We start from the raw sequence: 10,963 nt of genomic DNA on the forward strand, positions 1-10,963 counted from the left end.
CGCTTAACCAATACTGGCAATCTCTGCTGCTCCACTTCTTCAGGCTACACAAAAAAGAGAACGGAAATGATTACACGTCAGAGGAGTAAGTGCTTCCATAGCTCCCCACAAACTCTGTTTATTAGCAGCGAATAAAGACAGCCAGGGACCTGAACTAGCAGTAGCTTAGGGGGACAGGGTCTAGTCTAGTTCATCAAATTTAGGGCCAGAAATTTTTCATAAAGCTTTTGGAATAGAAGAAACTATACAAGACAACACTCTGTAAAAAAATTGCAGGGTTCCACACAAATCATTCATTTTGTCCCAACACAAATTGATAAAGTTATCTTAGCACTTTTAACAAATGTATGTGGATTGAACATAAAAAATTAAGTTGTCCCGATGAAATATCAAGAATTGTTTTGTTTTAGCACATTTTAAATGAGCAGTTTGAACAAGCAAAAAAAATATTTTTTTTTGAGTGCAAAGTGGTAATACAGATGTACAGAATCTGATTTTAGGCAATTATTTTAGGCAATAAAAATAAAGATTTGGTTGGGTGCTATTCGCGCTGGCTTTGCTGGTAATTCAACAAAACTACTGGTCAAAATGGTTGACTAGGAACTCATGGGGATTCAAGTTGGTTATGCCTTATTTTGACAATCTTCTTTTGATATTCTTTTGAATATAAGTAACTAAATGCAAACTAAATCTAATTAGAGTACACATAGATAGATAGATAGATAGATAGATAGATAGATAGATAGATAGATAGATAGATAGATAGATAGATAGATAGATAGATAGATAGATAGATAGATAGATAGATAGATAGATAGATAGATAGATGTAAAATATTAAAATGCTGGTTTCAACAGAACCGATTGGTGGTGGGACAACATTAAGGAATTACGTTAACTTATTTGTTTTTACAATTACAAAAGTGAAAATTCTGTTATTAATTAATCACCCTCATGTTGTTCTAACTCCCCGGGACCGTTTTTCATCTTTGGAACACAAATTAAGATATTTTAGGTGAAATCATAGAGCTCTCTCATCCTCCATAGACAGCAGGGCTCGTGGGATGTCCAAAAAAAGAACCAAAAACACTGTCAAAACATTTTCCATGTGATTTCAGAGGTTCAAATGCAATCATACAAAGCTCCAAGAACACCTTTGTGCACCAAAAAACCTTGTAAATATGACTGTCTTTTAATTATTGACAGTTGTAATTTAATCAATCTGAATTTTCATATGCTGATAAAATATATATTTTTTTAAATTTGAATTTCTTGTTTTGAATTTGAATTTCTTAATTTGAATTTCATAACTTGAATATTGAACATCTGAAATGTAAGATTACTTAATTTTTCAAGGCAGTTTTTTTTATAGACGTATTTTTAAACTTCAGATTTTTTGTTCTGAATTCCTAGACTGCAGACATCCAGTTTGTAAAAATACAGTTTCAAATTTTCAGGATGAAGAAATTCGAAACATCATATTCAAAATTCTAAAACTCAAAACCAGAAATTCAGATCATGAAATTCAAATTCAGCAGAAAGTAGGTCAGGAGTCATCAACAGGGAAGAGTAGATGATCACCGAAAAGTCAAACTGAGAATCACTCGCCTCGCTTAATTCATGGTTATGGACGAATTAAAGGGTGCAAATTACAAGGGTGGGGGGTTTGGGCGGGTCTGGAAATAGTTAAAAAATAAATGTTTTTTTTTAATCTACATATATCCTAACGTAAAATTTAATTTATATGTATTTTAGCTTTAAGTATAGGGGGGATGCTTTTGGTTTCGGGTCACATAAAAGAAACATTATGTTGAAAACTCATCAAGTGGCTTTCCCTGTACTCTATTCACAACACTATAGACTTTTTAACACCTCTTATGTTGTTACCATTTAAAACAAAGTTTTAAGCACTTAACAAATGAGGTTAACAAGAAATCTCTGAGCGAGTCATTCACAGAGGGTCACTTAATTCATTTATAAATGAGCCGATTCAAATTAATCTGAATGAACAATTCAGTGACAAAGATAGAGATTTGGCGCCACTTATTGAACATTTTGGTTTCAATGTATTTTAGGCAAAATAATGTAATGTTTTTAAAAATATGGAAAAACCAGATCATTCAACAAATATAAATGTAAGGTTAAATATGACATCTTAGATGTGAACAGATGATATTTAAAAAAGGCAGCATTTCAGTGTTGGTAATGGCTTTGGGCAAACATATCATTAAAATTTTCCTTAAAATACTATACTACATGCTATACTGCATTTTATATAATTTGATGAAGAAGTGTGTGCATGCAAATGTGTCATTTACCACAGTTGTAAAATTCTGGAACAGTGTGAAAATGCACCTGGAAAGAGCTTGAAAAGTCCTTAAATGTGACTTTGGTAAAGGTGTCTGCTGAAATAACCCATCAGAGGTTACAGTATAGGTCAGAATCAGCTCTTTATCGCTCAAAACACCAAAAAAGTCAATAAAATTGATTAACCAATGAGATGTAATTGCATTAAATTTGGTTCACTGAAGCATGTATATATTTATTATACAAAAATGCTGACCCCCAATAGTCAGTTTGCAGAAGAATTGTGTTCTCCTGAGCCTCACATAGAGGAGCACGGGGCACAAAGTAACTCAGGGTTAAATGTAACAGAGTTTTCAGTTATTTGCTCAAGGTTAACCATGGCATGCTTCTGAGGTTTTCACCACAGTGTTGGCAGACGTCTTTCTGCCAGTTATTGAAAAGTTTGGCAAAATTTGGATGAGAAACACAGGAGAAACCATTTTTGCAGCATAAAAGTATTTTTTATAATACTCATTTTTTTTTATTTAAAAAAAATCTGTGAAAGTATGAATGTAAAATCTTATATTTTTGTGATTTCCGTCTTCTATAGGCTAAAAGATTAAACCATTTTGAAAGATGTAAAACACACACAGTGATTGCTAGCCAGTTTTGAGAAAAACACGAAACAGCGGGGTTAGTTGTAACAGGGTGTTACAATTAAGCCACACACTGTTGGAAGTCAGCCTTGAAAAATTCAGTTAATCTTACATTTCAGATGTTCAATATTCAAGTTATGAAATTCAAATTCAAATTAAGATTCAAATTCAAAACAATTTTTAACAGTATATAGAAATTCAGGCGACACAGTGGCACAGTAGGTAGTGCTGTTGCCTCACAGCAAAAAGGTCGCTGAATCGAGCCTCGGCTGGGTCAGTTGGCGTTTCTGTGTGGAGTTTGCATGTTCTCCATGCGTTCGCGTGGGTTTTGTCCGGGTGCTCCGGTTTCCGCCACAGTCCAAAGACATGCGGTACAGGTGAATTGGGTATAGGCTAAATTTTCTGTAGTCTATGTGTGTGGATGAGTGTGTGGATGGATGTTTCCCAGAGATGGGTTGCAGCTGGAAAGGCATCCGCTGTGTAAAACATATGCTAGATACGTTGGTGGTTCATTCCGCTGTGGTGACCCAAGATTAAAAAAAGGGACTAAGCCGAACAAAAAATGAATGAAATTAATATAAATTTTTTTTAGATTTATTAAATTACAATAGTAAATCATTCAAATGAACACAATTCAAATTCAGATAGTTTTGGCATATTCTTAGCTCCATATCCTTCAAAATAACAGGATACCTCAAGTTAAAGCTTAGAAGAGACAACTGTTTATATTGATAAAAGGTTTTCAAAATGATCCAGTTTCTCAGAGAAAAGGGTACTCATACAATTGTGTAGAGGATGTCACGTTGCGACATTGACCCTCTGAACCATGATATTGAGGTGAAGCAAATCCCAGCAGTAAATGACAGGGTCTTTCAGTATACTATTTAAATGCATGGAGAGAGCTGCTGCAGCCATTGCAGTTTTATATACTGTACTGTCCATGGTGATAAACCATACATATACTACACTGTCCATAGTGAATTGTGGTGAATTTGATTTAATAATCACTACAGAAACCCTAGCCACAGAAAACATGGTCTCTTGTGACCTGTTGTTACAGTTATTCCTCTTGTTATTGTCAACTTTTTAAAAAGATATTTCGTCGTTATAATGGGGAGAGTGGTGTGTTATGGTAGTTTCGCTGGACGGGATTGACAATGGTCCCTGAGACAGGAATTCGGGATGTCAGAAGCACAAATATTACAAGCTTCAAGGGTAAAGTCTTAGTAGTTTGTCAGTTGTTTAACATTTCTTTCATAGAACAGCTGCCAAATATTAAATGTAAACTGGTTTATCATTATTTAAACAATTTACATTTCATACTGTGTTTGAATTGTATTAAAGCATTTATGGAAATTTAGCGATTACAAATAATAAATGATAAATATTAATGCAAAAAAACTATTTTAAAGGTATACAGTAGTTAACTCAAAAAATGAAACATTTTAATCGCCCTTGAGTTGTTTAAAATAGTTTCTTATTTTCTGATGAACACAAAAGATTGCACAATAAAAAACTAAATGCTAAATGATTTTGTAACACATTAAGAATGTCTGATAAAGTATTGTTAATAAAAAAAAGAGTTAAAATAGGCAGATGTTTTTTTAAAGCACAAAGCAAAATATCAATGCCTTCTTTTCACTATAACAAAGGCCTGATTTTGTTCAGAACATCAAAAATAAAATAGATCATGATTTCATCCTTTTGATATTCAAAGCTCACATCTGCCAAAGAAAACCTTTGAGTAATTTTAGTTTCTGCTCTTGCTCCTTTCATCTTTATCAAATCAATTATGACCGTGCAAAATCTGTAAGTGAGATACCAGCTTTTCGAGTTTCTGCAGACATTATGGCTCCTTTGGGTGGACTGTGTTATACTGAATACGCAATGTGGCGTGTATTTAATCATCAACAATTATATATATACTGTTTAAGTACTACATTTATAACTAAGAACATACTTCATGATATACTCCAAGTACTCATAAAATGCATTTGTCTTCTGTGCTGGATAGATTACTTACAATTTTTTTTGTCTGTTACTGATTACAAATTACAAGATGAAAATTGTAGTCAGTAAACTAGATTACGTATTTTAGATAATTTATTCTGAGTATATAAGTTTTTTACCTATAACTTGAGCTAACATGATCTATCTATCTATCTATCTATCTATCTATCTATCTATCTATCTATCTATCTATCTATCTATCTATCTATCTATCTATCTATCTATCTATCTATCTATCTATCTGTCTGTCTGTCTGTCTGTCTGTCTGTCTGTCTGTCTACACTATATTAGTACAGTACACTATACAGTACACCTATAACTTTTGAGATAACTTGATCTATCTATCTATCTATCTATCTATCTATCTATCTATCTATCCATCCATCCATCCATCCATCCATCCATCCATCCATCCATCCATCCATCCATCCATCCATCCATCCATCCATCCATCCATCCATCCATCCATCCATCCATCCATCCATCCATCCATCCATCCATCCATCCATCCATTCATCCATCCTTCTGTCTGTCTACTACACTGTATTAGTACAGTACACTATACAGTACACCTTTAACTTTTGAGCTAACTTTATCCATCTATCTGTCTGTCTGTCTGTCTGTCTGTCTGTCTGTCTGTCTGTCCATTCATTCATTTATTCATCCATCTATTCATTCACAGTACACTATATTTTTACACTGTAAATATATCTATTTTTACAGTGTAATATATCCATAATTTAGCATAATTGACCCATTTTGTGATTTGTGTATTTTATTTAATTTTTTTTCCCAGTTTATTTATGTTTTTGAATTCCATTATGAAAACTTGATAATTCTTCTCACAACATTTTACCTTAAAAAGTTGAAAAAAGTGAATTTTATGAACATTTTAATAGAAAGTCGACAGAGCAGAGATTAAAATCCCATCATGCAATTCACAACAGTAAATAAACAGAAAACACAAAAAACGGAAACAATAACATATTATTTACAGTATAGAAAGAAAACAATTCAAGTAGTAAAATTAGACAAATCAATAAAGAATAGCGTGCATGTGCAAGTCTGCAGACAGACACTATTGTAGAAACTTGTAATCAGGTAACTCATAAAAAGTGTCATCTGATTATCACAAATTTTAATATCTGATTACATTATCCAAATCACATGCTATCGGTCGCATTCAAGCAAGTTTTCACATGATTTATGGCATTAGATGTATTTACCATTTTTCTTCAATGGTGTTAGCATGCTAGCATGTTGTTTTGAATTCAGCAATCTTTGTTTAGAAAAAATAGCAGAGTGAAAATAGAGAATTCATATTAACTACAATGTAGTAAAGCTAGTTTTGTAATAATGCTAATTTATGTTAGAAACATTTAGAAACATGCTCGCAGCATGCTAAAACATGTTAACAACATGCTAACTCAAGCGCTGTGTCAAGGCAGCATCAAAGTTTGTCAACAAATCTTACTCGTTCACTTTTTACTAACTATTGCATAAAGAAATGTCAGACTCACAATCATGCTGTTAGTCTAAATGTCAACTTTAAGCCTCTTTGTGACTCGACTTACTGATTTTCAGAACAAGAGAAACTTAAAATTCACTTCAGTAATGATTTTAAATTGGTTTCTTGTTATATTAGTGAGCAGGCTTTTCTGTGAGTCTCATTTTTTTAAACGCTCTCATACTCCTTCTCTTCAGCTTCTTCTGTTCACCTTCACGTCGTGACCACTTCAAAGATTTGTGTTCCCCTGCAGAGGCCCAGAGCAGGAAGCACAGCTGGCAGCCATTCACAGAATCACTCTGCTTCTGCTCTCTCGTGTTCCCATCCTGACCTTCTAGTTTGAGGGGGCCAGAAGGGAGTATAGTTTACAGTAGTCCTCCACATGATGACATGTCCATACTCTCAGAAAGCTGACAGTGAGACCTGCTTGTTCCTTATAATGTAGCTACATAAGGGCCTTTTAGTAGGGCAGCCAGAGTGAAAAACTGCTCTGCCTCAATAAAATATTACTGAAAAATGTGTCAATGAACATGACCATTAATCTTCTTTAGTATAATGTGTCATATCATGTCATATGTGTTCTATTATCAGTTTATAATCAAAACTAGGGGGAAAAAAGTCCAAATTCTGACAGAAAGAATGGCATTATTGAATTTGGCTTCAAAGAATAGTTTACTCAATAATATTCACTCAATTTCTTCTTGTTTATGTAAATTTCTACAGCTGAACTCAAAAGGAGAAAGTTTGATAACTATCCATTGATTTCAATGTTTTTTTTATTATTATTATGGAAATCAGTGGTTGCAATCAACTGATTAGTTACCAACATTTTTCAACAGTATCTGGATGCAGCCTTTATGATGCAAGCTGAGATTGCATCTGTCAGAAATGCAGTGTCAGACACAGTGCACTTAATGGAGCTAGTGATGTCAGCGTGAGGGGTTAGGGGTGCAAAGCATGCAGCTCAGATTGCACTGCACCAAGTCTGCAGCCAGACCCCTCTCACATTTTTCTAAATTTCTTTTGTTTTAGCAAAAGAAAGTAATATTTGAAAGTTGAGGTGAATAAATAATGACAAAAAATATTGGTCTAACACGGTTACACAGTTTTAAAAAAATGTGTTAAATTTACACAAAAATACCAGCAGCTGTGGTTGCCAGAATTTTTCTGTAAAAAATATGTTATAAAAATAAGTTTATAGAACTGTTAAAATTTACGGAAAATAACTGTATTTCATCAACTGATACAATGTCTGGTTCACAAAAACGTAGCTTAGTGCAATGTGAATCCTGTAAAGACTGCAGTGTTTGACATGAGAGGAGAGATGGCTTGGAGGTCTCAGACTTCATTAGGCCACAGCTGCTAAAAAAACTGAAAGAGACTGGGAAACCGCTGTAGTTACAGTGCATAGTTTTGTATAGCTACACAAAACATACACACAAATTACTCATTTGCAATCGAAAGCAATAGTAGGAGGATCTCCTACAGTTTTTCTCAGTCGCTTTGGTACATTTCTCAAATCAGAATTGAAATTCTCCAAACTACCTGTTCAATCTTCACATCATTGTGTAACACGCACATCAAAAAAGCAGTTTCTCATTTCTTGGAACTAGTTGCAAATGCTTTTGTACATCCATGTAAATGATTTTGTAAAATTCTCTGATTTTTCCTACTACATCGATTGCTTATGTCATGGTGATTAAAATAATGGTCTCTGTTGAATAGTCTCACCTCCCACAACATTTAATCGTTTGCTCATGGTTTGTTCATGGTCTTTACATAAAAAATGGCTGAACAAGTTGTCATAATATTTTGTCATAATGTATTTTTCTATACATTCCAATAGACTTTTTTCTAACTCTTTCTAAAATTGGTCCCAGGTGAATGTTGACTTTTTCTAATGAAGGCGCATCTAAAAAGAGATTGTCCAGTTCAAATTTCTACTTTTGTTTTTCTTTGTGCTATGCAGTGCTGTCTTTTCCTTTCTGCATCACAATGACATGATCTGGCAACAAATTACAGTAAACACTCAGAAAAAAGGTACACTGTGGTACAAATAATTTTCTATAATGTTCCCTTTGTAAAAGTTGTACCTTATATGGTACAGAAAAGACCTCTTATGATACCGTTCTGTACCTTTTATGGTACAATTGAAAGGAAGGTACACAATTGTTCTCATAAAAAGGTACATACGTGTTGAACAACTTCTTTATTACAATATCTATGAAAATAAATATTACTGTTAAGGCAAAGTGATTTTATAAATAATTAAAAATCATGTTTAAAGAAACTCATAAACATTAATTATTAAGTTCTATAATACAAACCAACTGGTAAAACAAAACTATAGGTATTGTAAACTAAACATTTAAGGCATTTTTAATAAACATTTGTTAAGCATTTTCTGATAAATACAATTTCATTACTGATATCCGCATTCTTTGGCGTTTGCTTTCCACTAAGCACGTGAGCTGGACACAGTCCAGCAAATGCAAAGTGTCCATGCAGACATTTTAGTATTTGCAGACATTTAGTATATGCAGACATTGTGCATCTCATTACAATACTTTTGCCTAATTCTATTTCCATTTTAAAATTAATTTATTTAGATGTACTTTTTAGTGAAAAAAAGGTTTCAAATAGTACATGGGAGAATGTATTTCTGTAACATTTTTGTGAAAAGTGTTGTGAAATGTTTAGCAAAAAATTGATCTTTTGATTTATGTTAAAGTATTTTTTATTCTTTATTGTAAGAAAAGGTGAATTGCACAAAAAATAACCTTTAAAAATCTGCATTTGACATTGACACATTTTGAATATAGCAAAATGCCTTTAAATAGTTCTTGAAGGAACACATTTGACACTGTTAAGGTACAAAGTGTCTTGTCACTGTAGTGGTACCTTCATGGATCAGATTTGTACCTTTGATGAAGGTGCAATATTGTATCTGCAGGTATTAAAAACCAAATGTACATTTTGGTTTCCCATGGAACAAATCATATCCTTAAAGGGAACATAGTTGACCTCTTTTTTATGATTTAATATTAATATTATGGTTCTTCTGAGTGTGCCAGTTTAGGTTCAGTTTAAAACACAATTCAGATTTTTTTATTATAATATGTTAAAAAGTGTCATGTTGGGGGCGTGTCTACAGTTCACTGATTTATGGGTGTGTTGCTTCACATGTAAATTAGTTTCGGCTTCCCGCCAACGTAACAAGGGGGCGGGGCCATGAGCTCACCCGCTCTGCGTTTGCAACAGAGTCTGACAGGCAGACGGAGAAGGAGAGAGAGGGTCACCATTCAGTCATACATGTACGACTCTGTCACAGACCAAGCAGAGAGTACAAAATCATTTGTGTCGTTGTACAGTTTTACAGCCAACTGTGTGCTAGTTTCAAGTGCCGAGCTTGTACACAGAAACTAATAACCACACACTGAATTAACTTTGACTGAGGCACCGGATGCGCCGCTCGAAGCCGTGACACGGCACACCAGACACTCTCTGTGGCGCACCAGAAGCATGAAGTGTCCCGAATCGTCGCGCCACGCATTTTTGAATTATAAACATAGGTTTCTGCAGCGGTCCGTGGCGCCCAGTCGTCGACTTGAGTGTACCTGATAGAAACCTATGTTTAGAATTCTAAAACGCATGCTAGTTAAGATCACAGGGAGCTTCTGGGATTGTGAGAAATGCAAACGGCTGAAGTATAAGTTAGACTCAATGAGAAGTACACATGTTTGCAAACCTACCTAAAGATACAACCAATAATTCCGATTAGAGCGATAATGTGGAGAATATTGCTCTTGTGTTGAGCCCAATGAGCCTTGCATCTAAAAATAGAGCTAGCGTGTTCCTTTAGTGATATTGCTTCGACTCACGCTGAAAATGGCGGACGTGAATCAACAAACTGAGGATATGATGACGCGCCTGTCAATCAATATTGGTGGGCGGGGGACCGCTCTCCTACGTCAAGTTGCGGTCGATTTGAAAACCGCTCCAATTGGTCCACCATTTTTTATGTTGTTAAATTGAAAAAAAAGCACTGGGTGTGCTTATATCACCCCAATATGATGGTCTATACACCATACATGCACATATGTCTGTCCAAACAGCTTGAAAAGTAGATTTTTTTTACCATAGGTGCCCTTTAAGGTAAAAACTGCAATGGTACAAATTTGTTTCTTTGTCTTTAGGTACAATTCTGTTCCATAAAAAGGTACTGTCCCAGTGATCAAGGTTTGTACCTTCTTTGCTACAAAATTGTACCATTATTTCTGAGAGTCTACAAACAGCAAAAAATAAATAAAAAATATCCATAGTTTACATCAGAAGACCCCTCCAGAGTACACTGTTATATTGACAACATGACTAGGTAATTTGATTGTCTTATCCATAAACAATGACACGAGGACTTGTCATTCTGATGGCACTGACACGTTCATTGACACAGAAATTTATTTTTGAGAGATGAACTAAGGATTTTGAGCAAGAGATTAGATTTC

The sequence above is a fragment of the Danio aesculapii genome, chromosome 12, assembly GCF_903798145.1.
Source record: "Danio aesculapii chromosome 12, fDanAes4.1, whole genome shotgun sequence".
Classification (NCBI taxonomy): Eukaryota; Metazoa; Chordata; class Actinopteri; order Cypriniformes; family Danionidae; genus Danio; species Danio aesculapii.